The sequence below is a fragment of the Oncorhynchus tshawytscha genome, linkage group LG20 (assembly GCF_018296145.1).
Source record: "Oncorhynchus tshawytscha isolate Ot180627B linkage group LG20, Otsh_v2.0, whole genome shotgun sequence".
Classification (NCBI taxonomy): Eukaryota; Metazoa; Chordata; class Actinopteri; order Salmoniformes; family Salmonidae; genus Oncorhynchus; species Oncorhynchus tshawytscha.
Window position 1 is genome coordinate 28567509 of NC_056448.1, and position 13971 is coordinate 28581479.

The following is a 13971-nucleotide window of genomic DNA, read 5'->3' on the forward strand; positions in this document are numbered from 1 at the left end:
TCCCCGCTCTATTCCCTCTCTTTTCCCTCTCTATCCTTCCACCAGACAGAATGACATAGATCTGTGGGCGGCTAGCGATTGTGTGTGAATGCGTGTTTGTGTGGTGTGTGTCCAAGTCTAGTGAGGTCATAAAAACAGGCGCAGACAGCTGTCCCTGTGGTGTAGGATAGCATCAGAATAACTTTTATGAAACACAAATATCTGTATTAACTAAACACACAGATGTCAACTGGACCATTGAAGAACAGCCAAGCTTATGGCTCAGTCACTGTCTTGATGCAGAACAACTTTTCAAGTAACTTCTTCAACTTTGGGACTCCCACCCACCCATGATGTTCTGTAGATCCGTGTAGATGTCTTCTGACACCAGTGATATTTCACAGACTCCAGTTCAAACACCACTAGAGGAAAAGCTCTGGCTCAGAGTCATTTTCTGGTCAGTTGCAGAGACTAATATATGTGAGAGTGAGAGTGAGAGAGAGATTGAAAACACTTAGAAAGCAGAAACAATCTAAAGCAGCTGGAGGAAGGAGCACAGACCAGGTCAACTGACCACTTTTATGTTTAGGCCACTTGGCCTTTGACCCCAACAGGCAGGGGTGCCTGATTGCAGAGTTTGCCTGTGTTTGCTGGAGAGAAAGAGAGAGTGAGAAAGTAAGAGAAAGAAGGAGACAGACTGGTCAAGGGGAGTATCTGTAACTAAGGTAAAACGTGCTTACAGTCAATACATTTGCTAGTGTATGATAAGATTGTGTATACTTTGTTCTGAGGTAATATTAGGACATGGCCTACTTCAATATTCCCCCTAGAGATAGAACACTAAACAGGCAGAGCTTCAAGTGGTTTGTTACCATGAGCAGAACTTTCCCAGCACTCTGTGAAGCACAGCAGACCAGACCATAAACGTGTTAGGCTATGACTGGATTTATGATGTCTATCTCACACACACACACACACACACACACACACACACACACACACACACACACACACTAATAAGAGTGAACCAGTGACCATAGACTTAAAAACCCTAGGGTGTGTCTGTGTGCGAGTGTGTGTACACATTACCACCCCCATTAGTTCACAAACACTTTGCTCCACTTCATCTGCACTACAAGGTACACCAAGATGTCTGAGTCACACAGTGATATGCAGTCTCAACAGCAGGTCCCTCAGCAGACTAACATTGACAGGAAATATGGAAACACAACGGCTACGGTAGACGTCGGAGACGAGGTGGTTAGTGGCGGGTGGTACATGGTGGTCTCTCAATCTCTCTCTTCCTCTCTCTCCCACTCACTGGGGGCAACTGCAGGTCAAACACCCATATACACTGAGGCTATGGAGGAATGCCTATATTGTACAGTTAGATCTACACATCAGGTTTTCATTAAGAAAAGTCATTTGTCCATCCACTCAGGGCAGGGGAACAAATGTAAGGATGTTTCTAGACGTTCCCCTAACTAACTTTCAAAGTCTTCACTTTTGAAACCTGCCCTGAAAACCACTTTCAGTTGCTATCCTATTTATTGCAAAGCAACTTCAGAAACATATGCAGAGTTTAATTCCAAAACGCTATATCATCAGAAATGATTGCTTATTGGTACCTTCATGTGTGTGTGTAAAATATTACTGTTCTCTGATTTTATATTCATAGATTTTAGATGTGAATGAAAATGTTTTTTTTTTGTGTGAAATGCTATACATCCATTGTTTCGCTGGAATGTTCATATCCTGTACACCTGACTGTGATATGTGGTTGTCCCACCTAGCTATCTCAAGATGAATGTACTAACTGTAAGTCGCTCTGGATAAGAGCGTCTGCTAAATGACTCAAATGTCAAAAGTTAATGTTTTACATACAGAACTCATATTACTATATTGAATTATCATATCGATGTCACAAATGTATCACTTGTATATTTCTTCATAAATTTTTTTAGTTATTTGTTACATTTGACTGTGTAAAACCTAGCAGTACGACATATTTCTCTGAGAGTGAGGTGGATATACTGTAGCATTTAGCAAAAAGACATGATTATTTTTCTCCCTGATATGAAACCATCAAGTGATAGATTTTAAACAAATACTGTACATGTCTGTCATTGAACAACCCCATGTCATGATTACATAGTGATAAAATACACCAATCTCTTTCATCATTTCTTAAAACAATAAAAGCACATTTCTGAAAATGGATATATAGCGTTTTGGAATGAAACTCTTCACCTTGCCTCTTCAAACACATAAAGCATGAACATATAACACAACAACATTCCCATGGCCTACTTCCACAGACCAACTGGAAAACAACTTAGTGTATAACTGAGTCAGGATGATGAAGAGTAAACACAAGATCAGAAGACACACACACACAGTAAACACACACACAGCCTTGTCGTCCGGTATTAATTGTTAAGAGTATAATATGACTCTTAACAATTGTAGTTGTGTCAGTGATGTGTGACAAATGATTGTAGTGCTCAACATTTCCACAGTGAGAGTGCCATTATGAGAGTTACATTATGATTAATATGAGGAACATAATATTTACATCCTCTAGCGTTAGTCACCCTCTTTGTTAGGCCTGGGAAACATTTCCAATTAGGGAAAGTAATACTTGAAACTGTCTTCTAAACACTATGAGGTAAATGTGAGCATTGAGCACTCTCACTTGCTAAATTAATCAATGTAAACCTTACAACAAGTTATGTTGTTATATTCTGTCATGAAAGAGTAGCACAACTAACACAAAACCAAAGAGAAGAAGAGAAACAAAATGATCCAACCTGTTGGCCATATTCTCCTCCTTCAGTGCAGCTCTGCTGTATGTCTTGGTGGTTCTACCACTGGTCTCCACACACCCAACCGCTAACTAACTCTCACTGAGACCCCAGTCTGTAGCTCTTCCCCTAACCCCTCCCCATGGACTCACAGCCTGCAGTGATTTGCCAGACAGATGACGAGGCCACACCCCTGAGAGGGTGCACATGGTGACCATAGCTCAGCCCAGAATCTGGGTTAAAACAACAAACGCTGCAGCCAGCTGCACAGGGCCACCCTCTGTGGTGTGTGTGTGTGTGTGTGTGTGTCCAGCCTGCTCTCTCTCATACACATGCACAGACTGCTAGCCAAGCTGCTGCCGCTAAAAAGCAATATACGGCCCTGGACAATCCCAGGTTACATCACCTTATGGCCTCCAGTAACATAACTCGGCCAGAGAAACAGACTGAATGACAGCCCGGACTGACTGACTCACAGGCAGACGGGCGGCCGGACTGAAGGGTGGAAGGACTGACAAAGTTTTGTGTGTTGGTGATGGGAGCCCCCATTCAGCCAGCCTAATGTTCCAATGGGTGGACATTAAAGTGAAAGCTGCTCTGTTTTCTGTCACAGTGGAAGAAATTCGATCCATATGAGAACCCACACACACACGACCAAAGCCTTTCATATTGGCCAGTTTATTAGGGGCGTCCTTCCTATGGTTGGGGTTAGCTCAGCGGTTCTTCTGATCCACCTGAAGCTTCTGGAGATTTTTTATCCAACACATGAAAAAAATGATGGATAAGAGCTTCTTTCAGAGTGGAGCAGAGAAGGGTGTTAGAGAAACCATGCATTGATCCACTTGAGATAGCAGAGCCACAGAACAGTTCACAATGTCTGCTACTATAATCCATCTGCTTTCATCTCCAGCCCAATATAGACCCCTCTTTTACCCTGCCTCTATAAATACTACAGACCTATATCTACTGTGTGTTAGAAAGGTGAAAGGTCTGTTTTAAAGGCTATGCAGCATGGTCTCAGTCTAAAGTAGCACACTGATGATGATCTGCTTTTATTGCTGCTCTCAGCAGAAAAGAGCTCATTCTAAAAGCCTCTTCAACTTCCCCCTCTGCTTGTTTTATTTTAGCTTGCTGATGTTAAAATGTCCATCACACACACACCACACACACACACACACACACACACACGGCAGGTCGTTTGTCTTTCCTGACACAGACCAATCAATAGTATCACATAGATCTATGCAGACCAGGAGAGAAGGGATGAGCTCTTAGGAAAGATAAAGAAAAAAAGAGAAAACAGGTTGCTAGACAACAGGCTCACCAGATCAATGCAGTTTGCTGACTTTGCTCCCTGGAATAACTATATAGCAATATAGTGAGACAAAGAAAGGAAGCAGTCAATGTAGACCAGGATTTCCCAACCCTCTCCTTGGACCCCCGACACGCCAGATCTCCAGACGTGCTTCACATATGACTCCATGCAGTTTATACCCGTCCACATGTGTTTTAGATCAGTGTAGTGTCTGTGTGTGTGTGTGTGTGTGTGTGTGTGTATGTGTGTGTGTGTGTGTGTGTGTGTGTATGTGTGTGTGTATATGTGCGAGTATGTGTGTGTATGTGTGTGTATGTCTATGTCCAGCCAGCGTGATGAGGTTATCCAGAGTTCCCCCCCCATAAAATCCCAGTGGAAACTGATGGACAGACACACGGAAAGAATCTGGAAAGATGGGCAGATGGAAAGAAGATGGAAAGACTCTGATATGGAGTCTATGGAGTTTCCCGTCAGGAAAAGAAATACTAATGACAACCAACTCTACTCTGAGACTATTCTATTACACTGGTGCTCCTGGGGGGCCACAACACTGAGGTCTGGACTGAGTGTTGATATCTCCAATAGAAGCAGCCTATACAGGATAGTATACAGTAACTGTCTGTTAGCAGTTGAGCACTATTGGGGCCCAAAGTAGCCAAATATACTGTACAATGATCCACTGGCATCCTCTACATGCAACCAGACCTTGACGATTACACACACACACATGCACACACACACACACGGATCATACTCTTGGGAGAGAGCAAATGGCCATCTGGCCATTCCAAGGCCACGCCTGCATGTCTGAGTCCACACACAGATGGAGGAGTAATATGGTAAAGATGTACAAGCATACACACACACACGTTAAAGATGCTCTGGGGCAGGGTTTCCGTTATGAAAATGTGGCGCCGGACATTTGACCAGCAGCTTTTTAATCTACCGGACATTTGAGAAATTTGGGGACCCATTTGCATTTAGTGTATAACCTTATAAGGGTGTCCATTCACGTTGCTCAGAATGACATAAATCACATTTAGATGATGGCAATTCATCTTAACAGAACATGCAAGTCGAGGATGCAATGACGTGTGTCCTTACTGCGCACTAACTGTCCATATGTACTTTTCCTCAGCCAACAAGATGAGTAACAAAAAGCAATATCTCTAGCTCATGCATAGGCAGCGTGTCAGTTTCAAGTTTGGGGAAGCTCATTTTCACCAGAAAAATGCACCTTTATAATAAAGCATTACATGCATCATCACATTTTCAGACTTATGTAACTTACTTACTATTCCTAGTGTGATGAGTAGATTGGATAGTCATATTTAGGCTAATAATGTAACTCAATCCCTATTCGCCAAAAAGACTGTTCAATGCATGGATAGAGGCCTAGACTATGGGCTATATATCAGATAGGTTTCTTCTTTCTTTGGTTGGAAAAACACATTTCATGCATTTCTACTACACTTTATATGACTGGAGACAGCAGAATCTTTTTTAATATGAAAAATTACAGGGTAGCCTACTCTGCTGATACTGACAAAAAGATCAATAAAAACTACTTTGTCCATATAATAGGCCTATGAGAAGGGGAGACACCAATATAATGTGACGTGCATCTAAACTGGGGGAGGAAATTACTGTCCAAAAACAAACTTTTAAGTGGCACTGACCCAATAATAATAAAGAGTGAATATGTGCAGTGCGCACTCACCGGAGATATGGCCAATTCTCTCCGCTGGCGCCAATAAGATAGGCTATATGCCTACTATTGTTTGCTCAATTAAGCTGAGAATGTTGATAACTAAAAGACAGATTAGAGTCTTTTCATTGTCAAAGCCATTTGCTAGTGCAACACTGATAGAAAAAGGCCTAGAACAGTAAATATCTGGAACGGTCTTTCAGTCATGAAGAAGGGTCAGCGAGAGGAGCTTATGTAGAAGTTAGATACCTGAATGTTATCCTACAGAGCACGTCTGCAATAAAGCTTAGGATTACCTGAATGATTCCTTCACTAGTAGACATTCCAGCATTACATAACGACAGCCTCGAAAAGCCATCGGAAGGACAAAACAAACTTCCCCCTGAAAAATAAACCATCCATCTATCCATCTGTCCATCCATTCAGCACCTCTTAGGTCCCTTGTCTTCAGGACACCTAATAGGCCTCTCATTCCAGTTGGAATTTAAAACTGCTGGACTCACAATGCAAACTAAACAGGCAAAAGCAATACTTCAACTTCAGCAGTCGGCAACTCCATTAGCACCTAAGATAGTTAGGTGTCCTGGGCTGAGTGTAGTGACTGTCTAGGAGCAGAAACAGTGTCATGGGTGTATCTGTTAATGTACTAAGGTCTGAGGAGTCGTAAACACAGTCTCTGTACTGCTTCAGACCGTGGGAAACAGAGGAAAGAGAGGAGGAAAGAGGGAGAGAAAGCGATGGGGAGCTCAACTCGCCCAGGTGTTTTCTCAGCTGACAGGCAGTGGTGGGATCCACCCGTCACAGAGGTCTCAACACCTTTCCTTTTCTCTTCCTCCCTCGTGTGTATATGTGTTTGAATTGTATGAGGGTAAGGGTGCCAGGCCTCAATACTCAAACCTAGTACAGGAAAGAGACTTGGAGGGTGGTCCGGGTGTGTGTCTTCTTATATTGACAGTAACACTGCCAGCCTGTCGAGCCCAGCACCTCGGAGGTTAAGAGTCTGTTGGAAAACAAAGACCATCTTGTCATGAATCTCGCCGAAGATAGTGCCTCTTCCTGTTCGGGCGGCGCTCGGCGGTCGTCGTCGCCGGCCTATTAGCTGCCATCGATTCCCTTTCCGTTTGTTTCTGTTTATTGGGTTTAATTGGGTACACCTGTTTTGGGTTAGTGTTTGTTTGTAGGCTATTTAAGGGCACTAGGCCCGCTGGGTATTTGTGCGGGCTTGTTCTCTGTTATTTGGTTTTGGTGTATTAGTGTGATCTATATTTTTCCGGACAGTTTTAGTCCTGTGTATTTTGGACGGGTTGTTTCATGCGCCCTTGGGTTTTGCATGTCCGTGTCTCCACTGTCTTTGGAATAAAATATCCACGTACGGAATTACCTGCTCTCTGCGCTTGACTCCTCCACTCACCATTCATAGAAGTCGTATCTGACATATCGGAGTCTGGCATTGCCAAAGTGTGTGGCCAACCAGCAAGTTTCAAGTTTTAATGTCACCTGCATTAGTACAGTGAAATGCTTTTCCTGCAAGCTCTAACCCCAACAATGCAGTAATCAATAACAATGTAGTATTAAAAATAACAAGGTTGAACAAAAACACACAAGATCTAGAAATAAGAGCATGATAAAGTACACTATATACAGGGTCAGTTCCAGGGTCAGTTCCAGTACCATATTTACAATGTGCAGGGATACTGTCTAGATGGAGGGGGAGCTTAGCGCTGTAAACACGGGCTTACTTACACTACGTCGCCACCTCGATAACCAAAATAAATATTGTTTGTGGACTTTAGCTCTGTGTTCAATACCATCATCCCAGAACTGCTACATGATAAACTCTCCCAGCTGAACATGTCCAGCTCCATCTGTCAGTGGATCACTGACTTCCTGACCAACAGGACACAACACGTGAAGCTGGGAAAACACCTTTCGGACTCTTTATCCCTCATCACCGGAGCGCTGCAAGGATGCATGCTCTCACCTCTACTCACTCACTCTACACCAATGACAGCACCTCCAATATCGCATCTGTCAAACTACTCAAGTTTGCAGATGACGCCACTCTGGTCTGTCTCATCACCAAAGGCGATGAGTCAATGAACCGTGGAGAGATCGACCGGCTGGTGGCCTGGTGCAGTCGCAATAACCTGGAACTCAACACAGACAAAACCATGGAGATGGTGGTTGACTTCAGAAGACTCCTCCCACCATCTCTCCCCCTGGAGATTAATGGCTCAACTGTTAGCACGGCTGAATCCTTCAAATTCCTATGTACCATCATCTCCCACAACCTCAAGTTGGAAGACAACATCACAGAGGTCACCAAGGAGGCATACCAGCGGATGGACTACTTGTGGCAGGTGAAAAAACTCAACATCTCCCAGTCAATCCTGATCTGGTTTTACGCATCAATCGTTGAGTCCATCCTCACCTCCTCTATCATAGTCTGGTTTGGGTCTGAGTCTGCCTGCTGCAAGGGTAAAGTGCAATGGTCTGCAGAAACGTCATCAGCTGCCACCTTCCTTCTGTCGAGAACCTGCACAACTCCAGGGCAAGGAAGCGTGCAGGAAAGATCATCGCCAACCCCTCCCACCCGGTCCCCACCTCCAGAAATTCACTCATGACCAAAACCTCCAGCTACCTGAAAAGTTTCTTCCCCCGGGCTGTGGTCCTCACCAACCAGCCATCTGGCCCATAGAGACTAAAGGACTATGCTGTGGTCCTCACCAACCAGCCATCTGGCCCATAGAGACTAAAGGACTATGCTGTGGTCCTCACCAACCAGCCATCTGGCCCATAGAGACTAAAGGACTATGCTGTGGTCCTCACCAACCAGCCATCTGGCCCATAGAGACTAAAGGACTGTGCTGTGGTCCTCACCAACCAGCCATCTGGCCCATAGAGACTAAAGGACTGTGCTGTGGTCCTCACCAACCAGCCATCTGGCCATGGAGACTAAAGGACTATGCTGTGGTCCTCACCAACCAGCCATCTGGCCCATAGAGACTAAAGGACTGTGCTGTGGTCCTCACCAACCAGCCATCTGGCCCATAGAGACTAAAGGACTGTGCTGTGGTCCTCACCAACCAGCCATCTGGCCCATAGAGACTAAAGGACTGTGCTGTGGTCCTCACCAACCAGCCATCTGGCCCATAGAGACTAAAGGACTGTGCTGTGGTCCTCACCAATCAGCCATCTGGCCCATAGAGACTAAAGGACTATGCTGTGGCCCTCACCAACCAGCCATCTGGCCCATAGAGACTAAAGGACTGTGCTGTGGTCCTCACCAACCAGCCATCTGGCCCATGGAGACTAAAGGACTATGCTGTGGTCCTCACTAACCAGCCATCTGGCCCATAGAGACTAAAGGACTGTGCTGTGGTCCTCACCAACCAGCCATCTGGCCCATAGAGACTAAAGGACTATGCACTCTATGCTGCACACCGCATCAATCCATCTCTGAACTGTACACAAAATAACTGCACCAAACTGTATTGCACTCTGTTCATCTCTCTGCATTTAGATATTCATACTGATACTGTAAATGTGTACATCCACTGGATATCAACCGTATACCCACTGGATATCAACCGTATACCCACTGTATATCAACTGTATACCCACTGGATATCAACTGTATACCCACTGGATATCAACCGTATACCCACTGTATTTCAACCATATACCCACTGTATATCAACTGTATACCCACTGGATATCAACCGTATATCCACTGTATTTCAACCATATACCCACTGTATATCAACTGTATACCCACTGTATATCAACTGTATACCCACTGGATATCAACCGTATACCCACTGTATTTCAACCATATACCCACTGTATATTGCTCATTCTCTTATAGCTCTATGCTCACTCTACCTAGTTGTATATAATGTATGTAAACTTTGTTTAAACTCCGTAATCTGTATTCTGTCTCTACATGTTGCCTATAACTAGCAGCAACATATCACCAAGTAAATGTAATACCCTTGCTAAAACCAAGTATAGAGTTTATTTGTTATAATTAATTGGTATTAGATTTAAAAGGTGATCGAATTGCTCCTAATTTGTAATGTCGTTAATGTATTTATTTTGAAGAAATATTTATTTAATGTGCAAGTGAATAGGTTGGTTTACTTTTAAGTTCAAGTTTTGACCAATAAGGTAGCTTTGTTAAGCTGTGGCCAATGGGAGAGTTGACCTGGATAACAGGAGGCCTGGGAAAAGAGAATTTGAAAGAGAGATGGAGACATTATCAGTGTTGGTGAAGAAAAATTATAAAAGAAGATGATAAAAATAAAACAAAACCCATCTACCGAGTTTTGTAGGGAAATACTGATTTGATTTTATAAGAGTTATTATTTTTGCTAAGAAAGACTTAGTAGAGACTGACATATAATGTTCATTTCTTTTGATTTGGTACATTGAAAATGTGATAATATACATCTTGAACCTTATGTCTGCTGCATTGGTGGAGTCATTTACTGTTTAATTTAATGCATGGGAAAGCATATCCTTACAAAATAAAAAATCCATAATCATTATATCTGAAGTGAATCCCCTAGTTGTCATCACCCTAGCGAGTTTACAATAGATTCTTATTGGAGATGTCCTTCTCACCTAATATCCCATGCTGTTCAGATATTCAAAGTAAGGTAATATCATGAGAGTCAAATTCAAGCCTGGTGAGAGTGTTACATAAAATTCTGAGTATGTGTAAATATACTTGGTGAAGGTGATACTGATTCTCATTGGAGAGGATTATAGGACACACACACACACACACACACACACACACACACACACACACACACACACACACACACACACACACTAAAGAGGTGGAGAAAAGCAAACAAACAAACCCAGATAACATCCTCCACAGTATACAGCAGCTCTCACAAAGACCAGTAGAGATCAGGAAACTATTCAACACCCAGACACTGACAATCAAAATACTGCTTTTTGGTAAGGTCTTAAAACCCCATTTCCCACTGACCAACAGGCTCTGTAGGCCTTAACACTGTTCCCATTATACTTAACCATTTCCAGCCCCACCTTAGCCCTTCACATGACCGCAGAATGGGGAAAGGAAAGTCCAAACCCTCTGTGAAGGCCTGTTTTCCCTACAGGGAGTCAGGGTAGATTAATATTGTTCTGGAGGGGTTGTGTCCTGACCAGGGGGTGACAGCAGTTTAATCCAAACAAACTGGCCTGAGGGTAACCAACTCTCCCACTGAGCTCCCCAGTACAGAACACTATGGACTTCCTGCTAGCTGGAAATTTGGCTGGATGCTTTACACCAAAGGCCCTCAGGTCGGACCTGGGACTGTGCGTATGTGTACTCCCAGGAAAACCTTATACTCTGTTCCAATCAACAGTAAGCACTCCCTGGTCCGCAGAGGTATGGGGGAGTACACTGGCTAAGAATCTCAGCTTTCCTAGAGTAATTAGAGTATCAAGTGATATCACCTCTGATCCCAGCAACCCTTCCCGCTCACACCTAAACACATTAAAGGGGGGTAAAAGATGTAGAAAGATGAGGAGGGAGGTAGAAAGAAAAGTGGAACTGAGGAGAGAAAGAGAAGCTGAGAAAGTAAAATATGTAGATGTGTGTAGGTATTGTCTGGCTGGTTTCGGGGGTAACTTAGATGTGACAGGGTTTTCACCTGGAGACAAAGAACAGTGTTACAGTCACATCCTCGGGCAAATACTTATACTGCTCTTATTCTAGTGTCTGACACACGCACACCCACCTGTCCCATCCATATTACACTACACCAACGCATCACTACTCTGGACGGTTCTGACTTAGAATATGTGGACAACTATAAATACCTAGGTGTCTGGCTAGACTGTAACTCTCCTTCCAGACTCACATTAAGCATCTCCAATTCAAAATTAGATCAAGAATCGGCTTCCTATTTCACATACAAAGCATCCTTCACTCATGCTGCCAAACATACCCTTGTAAAACTGACTATCCTACCGATCCTCGACTTCGGCAATATGTCATTTACAAAATAGCCTCCAACACTACTCAACAAATTGGATGCATTCTATCACAGTGCCATCCGTTTTGTCACCAAAGCCCCATATACTACCCACCACTGCGACCTGTATGCTCTCGTTGGCTGATCCTCACTTCATACTTGTTGCCAAACCCACTGGCTCCAGGTCATCTACAAGTCTCTGCTAGGTAAAGCCCCGCCTTATCTCAGCTCACTGGTCAACATAGCAACACACACCCATAGCACTCGCTATCTCACTGGTCACCCCCAAAGCCAATTCCTCGTTTGGCCGCCTTTCATTACAGTTCTCTGCTGCCAATGACTGGAACGAACTGCAAAAATCACTGAAGCTGGAGACTCATCTCTCTCTCACTAGCTTTAAGCACCAGCTGTCAGAGCAGCTCACAGATCACTGCACCTGTACATAGCCCATCTGTAAATAGCTCATCCAACTACCTCATCCCCATACTGTATTTATTTATTTATATTGCTCCTTTGCATCCCAGTATCTCTATTTGCACATTCATCTTCTGCACATCTATCACTCCAGTGTTTAATTGGTATATTGTAATTACTTCGCCGCCATGGCCTATTTATTGCCTTACCTCCCTTATCCTACCTCATTTGCACACACTGTATATAGACATTTTCTACTGTATTATTTCTATTGTATTATTATTTGTTTATTTCATGTGTAACTCTGTGTTGTTGTATGTGTTAACTGCTTTGCTTTATTTTGGCCAGGTCGCAGTTGTAAATGAGAACTTGTTCTCAACTAGCCTACCTGGTTAAATAAAGGTGAAATATATATATATATATATATATTTTTTAAATGTCCTCTCCATTGTGACCTCTAATACTGCACGAGGATCAACTTCTACCTACTCCTCTAATACTACACATGAGGATCAACTTCTACCTACTCCTCTGTTTTTTGTCTTTTACCCCACTTTTTCTCCCCAATTTCATCATATCCAATTAAGATCTTGTCTCATTGGTGCAACTCCTCAACGGCACAGGAGAGACAAAGGTTGAGTCATGCGTCCTCCGAAACACGACTTGCCAAACTGAGCTTCTTAACACCCGGAAGCCAGAAACACCAATGTCAGAGGAAACACCATTCAACTGACGATCAAAGTCAGCCTGCAGATGCCCAGCCCTCCACAAGGAGTCGCTAGAGTGCGATGTGCCAAGTAAAGTCCCCCCGGCCAAACCCTCCCCTAACTCGGACAGCGCTGGGCCAATTGTGCGTCGCACTATGGGACTCCCGGTAACATCTGGTTGTGACACAGCCTGGGTTCAAACCCGGGTCTGTAGTGACGCCTCAAGCACTGTGACCACTGCACCACTCGGGAGGCCTCTACCTACTCCTCTCCTACTGTACACATGAATGATCCACCAGTGAGAGGTACTCATATAAACACCTACCTCTTTGGAAGATGCCATGGTACATAAAAACATGCACGTGCACACACACACACACACCAAATACATAAAAACAGTTTCTGTGGTGCTCCTGGGGTGAACCACTGAAGAACCCACATTGATGTCATCGCAAAAAAATCACCCAGATAATAACTAAGACTAAAAAGATAACATTCCTCCCCTATAGAAACCTACAGGCTGTATCTCCGATCCTGTACGCAGAGAGATAGGAAGTCAGCACCAAAACAGGCTCCAGATAACAGGAAGTGAACCCCTGACACCCTCTGAAACCTCCCTATCCTCTTCTCTCCTCTGTCCTCTCTGCCCAGGCCAGTGACAGTCAACGCTGATTATTGTGCTTATTGTTTCAGAGGTTTTCCCCTTTTTAGACGACCTACCCAGGTGGTCCAGCCATGCAGGCTAGAGCAGTATCACTTACACCATGGTTTTTCCTCCATATTGGAAAAACATTGCCCCCCCAATCCTGCCAGTTCCACTTAATAAATAGACTGGACTGATCCTTCATGTCAGGAGGGGGGAGAGACAATGAAAACAGCCCATGAACTTATATACTCCCCAACGGCTGGAGTACATTAGGCTACAATATGTTTTGGCCAGTGATGTAGTGGTAAAAAAATAGGTGGGTAAACCCTGATCGCCATTCACAGTGAATAAAGTAAAGTTTCCTATCCTTTCAATGATTTTTTTGGCATAGGTGTGTAA

The 13971-nt window shown here is 43.7% G+C and overlaps 1 protein-coding gene across 6 annotated transcripts in view; it reads right to left on the reverse strand.

The window, feature by feature from the left end:
• The window catches only part of lhfpl2a (LHFPL tetraspan subfamily member 2a), a 64400-nt gene that overhangs the window by 19241 nt on the left and 31188 nt on the right, over positions 1 to 13971 (reverse strand). The window contains exon 1 of one of the 6 annotated variants that reach the window (XM_024382027.2): positions 2790 to 2890. The exons of the other annotated variants lie outside the window; for them this stretch is intronic. The gene's annotated coding sequence lies outside the window, so the exon portion shown is untranslated. Of the gene's footprint in view, positions 1 to 2789; positions 2891 to 13971 lie in introns of those variants that run through there. 6 annotated transcript variants of the gene reach the window in all.